The following is a 7,307-nucleotide window of genomic DNA, read 5'->3' as shown; positions in this document are numbered from 1 at the left end:
ATGCTTGTATGTACATATATGTACGGCTGTGTGTGCGTGTTGGGTTTGTAAATGCGCGCGCGTGTTTCTAAGTTTTTTTGTTATTGTTGTTGACTAGTTTTATGAATGCAGAGCAAGTTCGTCGTGCACCGTCGCGCGCTCACCTGGCTCAACACATCTGTGCAGCAGCAGCATCGCGGCGGCAACAGCAAATGAAGCGTCGTCAGCGTCGCTGTCGTCGTCTTAGTAGTTATAGCGTTTTGCGATGAGTTGAAGGAAATGTACGTCGGGTATGGATTGTGCGCGCGCGTCATCCAGTCGGCAAGACGATCTCTTACTTTACGGTTGTGTTTTGTCGCAATGTCCGGTGTTGCGCAGGACCAAAATTAGACGAATTCAGTGTTTGTACGATGTGTTGACTGAGTGAGTGGTGAGTGCTACGCGATCTCAACGACGACTACGACGAAGAGTGCACGAGTGCATGCATGGGCGTCATCAACAGCGCGTATGAGTAAATTGGCTAGCTAGCAGGCAGCTAACGGCTCGAATGGTAGCATCGTCCGCAATTCTAACGCGCAGTCTGTGGCCTTTGGTCCACAGTCCTATGTCCGCGTAAGGCGTGCGCGGATGCGTTACACGCCTGGCATATTTTTCTTTAGAAATTCTGTGTTTAGCTGCATGTGTGTGCATTTCGTCTGTGTATGTGTGTATTTACATAGAGAAATTAGTTAAATATGACCATCAAAATGTGACCTAATTAAACTAACGGCATAAAAAATTGAGAGTTTTAGCCAAAGGCGATGGCATTTGAACAAACGACAGTTATGAAATAATAAAACTGCAAACAATTTAATACAAAAAATTAGCGCTGCTTAATTAGCAATGAAGTGCCATAGGAAAAGCGGTAGCTGCATAAAAATTAATGTTTCGTTTAAGTGGAATTATTGCGGAATTTTATCGCTGCAATGGCACTTAATTGACCAGAAGTGATAAGCGCTGGCAGCTTGTCGTTCGATATCATTACAGAAAATCCAGCCATAAATTTTTTAAACGGTGTATAAATAAAAATTAATGCTCAGATAATTAACTACATTGTGTAATTTCAGCAGAAATTTGCATTGGACGGCACCGATGTACAAATATACTTTCATAGTAATATATACATACATATGTAGATAAATGTATGTACTTGTGTATATAAATCGTCCCATTTATTTTAATTGGATGTGCTTAATTGAGTTCAAATGTAATGCAAATCAACTATACTAAAGTAAAACAATTAATTATATAAAAAATTCATTAAAAACGACGACTTCAATAAATTATAGCATATTAATATTTTATAGAAGCTGTAAAGTATTATATTCGTAAGAAGTTGAAGTGAAAAATATAACAAAATTTATTGCATTTTTAGACTGCAAATTGATTGACTGCGTGAAAGTAAAACGTATGTTAATTTCAACTAATTTTATTAAAAAAATAATAATTTAAAAAATATTTTCAATTAAATTATTTACTTTTCGGTATTAAAAATGCAAAATTTGAGCTAAACACCGGGACTGGATATAACAAAACATTACGAAAAATTTAAATCTACTATATAAATGATAACAACACTGAAGAATGAAATGACATTTCATTATTAATAACATTACTTTAAAATATTATTTTTTGTTAACTTCAATGAGAAGGAAAAATAGCGGTAACACATAAAAATAATAAAAAAAAAAATTAAAAAGAAAATTATGAAAAAATAAGACTAGAATTAAAACAAATTAAATTAAATCAAATGAAGCTAATTAATTTAAATTAAATTAACTTAAATTAAATAAAATTTAATTACATAAAATAAATTAAATTACATTAAAATAAATTAAATTAAATTCAGTTAAATTAAAATAACATTTACAGAATTAAAATTCTACTAATTATAAGAAAAAATAAATTAAATTACTTAATTATTAATTAATTTAATTAAATTAATTAAATAAAAATTAAACTTAAAAAATAACATTATATTAATTAAAAATAAATTTCAGTTATTTTAAATACAATAAAAAAATTAAATAAATTTAATTTGTAAATAAAGCAAATTTATACAAAATACACCAATTAATCGAAATTAAAATTACTTAAAAAAAATTAATTAAGTCAAATGAAAGTTATTAAATTAAATTACATTGACTTAAGTTAAATGAAATTAATGTACATTAAAATAAAATTAATAAACTAAATAAACTAAATTAAATTGAGTTAAATTAAAAATAAAATTTAAAGAATTAAAATTATGTTAATTATAAAATTACTTTAAATTAAATTATATTACTTAAATTAAATTAAATTAACTTAAACTAAATATTGATTATAAAAATATTTTCAGTTTAAACTTTAAATTCAATTATATTAATTAAATTTACCTAATTTAATATTGATTATAAATATATTTTCAGTTATAAATTTTTAAGAAATAAAATAAATTTAAATATTAAATAAAAAAATAATAATATAAAATAAAGTAGTAGAAAATCTGAAAAACATTTTAAAACAATTAAATTCAACAAATGAAATTAAATTGCTTAAAGAATAGTAAATTAACATTTAAAAAACTAAAAGTATATTAACTATAAAATAAATTTAAATTAAATTAAACTAAATTAAAAAAAATTTAGTTAAATTAAACTAAACTAAATTAAATTAAAGTTAAATTAAAAAAAAAAGGTTAAATTATATTTATTAAAAAATAAATTTCAGTTACATATATTAAATTAATTTTTTAAAAAATAAATCAAATTTAATTATTAAAAAACGCAAAATAATACAAAATAGCGCAATAAAAGAAATTTGAAAAATAAATTGAAAATATTGAATTCGGCAAATAAAATTAAATTGCTTAATTGAAATTAAAATAAAATTTAAAAAACTAAAATTGCATTAACTATAAAATAAATAAATTTAAATTAAATAAAAAATAAAATAATTAATTAAAAGCAAAATAAACTAGAAAAATAATCTGAAAAATACATTCAAAAATTAAATTCAACAAATTAAATTAAATTGCATAAATAACATTTAAAAAATTTAAATAAAATTTAAAAAACTAAAATTATGTTAACAATAAAATAAATAGAAATTATAATAAGATTAAAAAAGAAATTACGAACTTAATTTAATTAAAAAAAATTTTATTAAAATTAAAAAAAAATGTATTAAAATTAAAAAAAAAAAATTATTAAAATTTAAAATTTGTTTAATTAAATTAATTATAAAATAAATCAAAATAATACTGAATATAATATATAATCTGAAAAGCAAATTTAAAACATCAAATTCAATATAAACATTTTTACAAAAAAGCATAATAAAAGCAACGCAATTACAGCAATTCGTGAAATTAATGAAATTAAATTTGTACAGCTGTTAGCTGTTGAAATATAAATTATTTACATAAATGCATTAAAATATACATATGTATGTATGTATGTAAGCAATTTGGTAAATAACTGTGCTAAGCTGTTCAGTGTCAAATACTAAGTAGCAAAATTTACATAAAAATTACTGAAAAAACAAAACATTTCATAAAAGTTATACGAATTTACGGAAAATTACTGAGAATACAAACAATCAATAAAATCGAAATGAATTTGAATTTTAAAAGCATTTTAAATATGAAGAGTGCAATTGTCTGCTTAATATTTATAACTCTACAGAGCAGTGAAAAAGCTTTACTTATTCGAATTCGTTATTTATTCGCTAAAAACGTTTTGAATTATGTGCGCTATTTTGCTGGAGAACACTATTTTTTGTAGTGACTTTTTTTATTAAAAACAGTTTATTAATTTTTTTTTTTTTTGATGAAAAAGATTTTATTAAAAATTTTCGTGATGAAAGATATTTTATTAAAAATTTTCTTAATGAAAGATATTTTATTAAAAAATTTTTGTGAAAAATATTTTATTAAAAATATTTACTAAATTTTTTTTATGAAAAATATTTTATTAAAATTTTTTTTATGAAAAATATTTTATTAAAATTTGTTTTATGAAAAATATTTCATTAAAATTTGTTTTATGAAAAATATTTTATAAAACTTTTTTTTTTAATAAAACTGCACTGTTTGTCACGCTTCGATTTAATTTCACCGACTCAACGCAAATCCAAACAAATTTTCGCCATTTAATTCATGCTAATTAATTAATATATATATATTACAGTTCAAACTGACATTTTCGAGAACTTAAGAACACTGCCGAACACAATTTTCTCGACACGTGCAAACACAAACCACGCCCCTTAATAAACTCCACCCACAATGCATTTAATGCCGTTCATAATGTTTTTGCACTGAAAATCTGTGCCTCTCTGCGTCGCACTGACGCACTGCTCACCGTGTCCATAACCGTATTAGCTGCCGGAAGTGACAACCGTTAAACAACAAACACAACAACAAGTAGAATTGTCACAAGTAGCATAGACAACATGCAAAATGCCCGCGGCAATAATCGGACTTTAAAACAACAACAACAATCAAGTGCAAAATTGTCAATTAGAGTGTAACAGCAGCAACAACAACATAACAACTGCAACAAAAACAAAAAAGTGCAGCAATAAAAAGACGCTAGCACAAGCAACGAAAACATTAAAAGTGTTGCAGCAACAACTGAACAACAACAGCAACCATAATAAGCGAATCGGTAATAGAAATTAACTGTAACGCGCAGCAACTTGCCGCAACACACAGTTAACAACATCCGTCGGTGCGATACGCCGCACAACGACTTGAGGAGGAAGTGCACCGGCGCGCGCCTGCTCGCTCACACGCTCCACAACGCCAGCGACAGCGCAATAAAGGATGCCAACAAGTAGCCACAACAAGCACTACAACAACAACAGGAGTAACAACAACAACAACATGCAACAGTGATTTGAAAGCGACAGTCACTTAAAATAACGGTTGCACACACAAGCTGCCCACAAGTGCGCAAACACAAACGTGGTAGTGGCGGCAGAAGACGAAGACGAAGAAGAAGAAGCGGTGAAATAAATTAGAAAAAACGGTGCCGATCATTTGAATTGTGATTTGTGATTTCTTCCTGCCTCACTAACTGGTTGTCGGCCTCACACGCCGCCGCACGCCACCCAACTACCTACTCGCCGCTACACGCTGTCCGTGTCTGGCTGTGGAAGCTGGCTCCGGCGTTTATCTACCTAGCGGCCGGGCAGCGGATATCCGTTCCGTTTGCAATTATATTGGGTGTCCGTTGTGCAATTAATTGCGAGCAGTCTCGTTTCAGTTGCGGGAAACTTATGCGACGTGGCGTCCCTACGTCCAAGCCAGCAAGCAAGCAAACAAACACTCATAAACACACACACGCTCGCTCGCTTCGCGCAGTCGCGCAGTTTCGTTGCGCATTGGCAATTTATCCGGAAAACCTATGCACAGCAGCCAGACAGTGCATCGCGCTGCATTTCCGATAAGTGCTGACCAGCAAGGTTGCAGCGGCGTCGGCGTCAACATCGACGCCAGCGCCTGCTTCGAAGTTGAGATTGGCTGGTGTAGCCAATTGTTCGTGCTATTCAACGTCATAACTATAGCAAAGCAACAAAAACAATATAATCGCAAGCTAACAAACAGTAGCAACAACAACAACATCAGCTATAAAGCATAAATGGTAAGTGTTGAACAGGCATCTAAGCATTTCCTCCTACAGCAAAGATTTCCTCAGCTCAGTACATATTTATAAATATGTATGTGTAACACCAAGTCGGTCATAAGCTTGGGCGCTAATAGTTTACATAGGTGCTGAGAGTTTCCAATGATTTACGAATACTGCTCAAACTGGAAATTAATTTTCCTAGAAACTTCAAACCCGGCCATTGAGATGTAGCTGAAAACTCCCTTAAAATCACCTAGCGGACTTATTTATTTATGCTTAAGCGAACCACCATTAGCAGCCATTTCGACTAGCCAAACCTTGAAGAGTGTCGAATCGAACAAGCATTTAGCATAAATTAATATATTACAATGCTGTTGAGAGCACCTCGTAATAAATCTTTATATATATGAATCTTCTGACCGTGTGTTTGTAGTTGAACTGCTCCTAAACGGCTGGACCGATTTTGATGAAATTTTTTGTGTGTGTTCAAGGAGATTCGAGAATGGTTTAAATTCACAATTTGGTCCACTGGAAATGTTTTTTTAAATTAATTTTTCATTTGAAATCAATAGATTGCGCTACCATCGCAATATCCAATATTCAAACCTTAAATTGGCGTAAACGTGCAATAAACAAAACGATGCCAAAGTAAAAGGCGACATCTGTAGACAAGTTTTCATAACGTGGACAGAGTTGTTCGTTCTTAAGTAATAAATTGGATGATTCAATACATCTATAGGTAGCTATAACATTTTTTTCATACCTGCTAACTATTGGAGGGGGTATCTTGACAGGCAATTTAAAATTGCAAAAGATCTGTCATAAAAAAATTGCAGCATATCTGAACTGTTGATAAAAAGGTCTATTAAAATTTGAGATATACAGAAATTTTTTCGAAGCATTGCAAGACTGATGCCATAACCTTGCCAGCCGATTTTTTTTTTGTCTTTCCATGCTTGAGAACAGTCCACCAGCCTGACAATCGATTTGACTCGATTGATTTCACTGATGCACAGCCCAAATTCAATAGTATTTTTACCCCAAAAACCAATTCTTTCTTAACGCTTCACCAAAAATGTGATTATTCCTTAACTAATATTTATAATCTAACTGATAGAAATCATATAGATGGTATTAGTAGTACTACCTATGTATCAGCCACAGTAAAACATGGGCGGGTCCTCTAGTATACTTATATATTTATAGTCAAATCAAAGTGACAACTTCGTTGTTGCGTCCAAATAAAGTGAAAATCGAATCGAGGCTTCATAATGTTTCAATCTTCTCGTCAAAAAAAAAAATCTTGAAAAACTAATTTGAATCCCTAACTATCCTTAAAGAACCATTACATTAATTACATTGACTTGTCTTTTTTTTTAGGTCCATCACTTTTGTTATTCGTCATTGTTATTTTGGCATTACTTTCCTGATCTGATAATTTTAAATTTCTGTTAATTTTATGGTCAGTTTTTATGGTAAAATCTCTTCTGTAAGTAGCCTAAAAATAATAAAAGAACATTAATTACTCGCACCAATCTGTTAGTCATATTCAGTAAAGCTCTCTACTGCAAGCTTCGAATTAAAACTCTGCTGGAAGAGACCGATGATGCTCTTTTATTTCAATGCGCATCGCTTACGTGAGAACCTCTGTTTTAGGACCACAATTACCATTTG

The 7,307-nt window shown here is 30.1% G+C and overlaps 1 protein-coding gene across 2 annotated transcripts in view; it reads left to right on the top strand.

Moving 5' to 3' along the window:
* Positions 1–309: 309 nt before the first annotated feature.
* Positions 310–7,307, top strand: part of LOC126752786 (Krueppel-like factor luna) — a 59,480-nt gene continuing 52,482 nt past the window's right edge. The window contains exons 1-2 of one of the 2 annotated variants that reach the window (XM_050463766.1): positions 310–409; positions 4,191–5,648. The gene's annotated coding sequence lies outside the window, so the exon portion shown is untranslated. Of the gene's footprint in view, positions 410–431; positions 679–4,190; positions 5,649–7,307 lie in introns of those variants that run through there. The other variant, XM_050463767.1, reaches the window with a different exon arrangement.

Source organism: Bactrocera neohumeralis, chromosome 3 (genome assembly GCF_024586455.1).
Source record: "Bactrocera neohumeralis isolate Rockhampton chromosome 3, APGP_CSIRO_Bneo_wtdbg2-racon-allhic-juicebox.fasta_v2, whole genome shotgun sequence".
Taxonomy (NCBI): Eukaryota; Metazoa; Arthropoda; class Insecta; order Diptera; family Tephritidae; genus Bactrocera; species Bactrocera neohumeralis.
The sequence above is the reverse complement of the archived record's forward strand: the minus strand, read 5'-3'. Positions and strand labels throughout refer to the sequence as shown.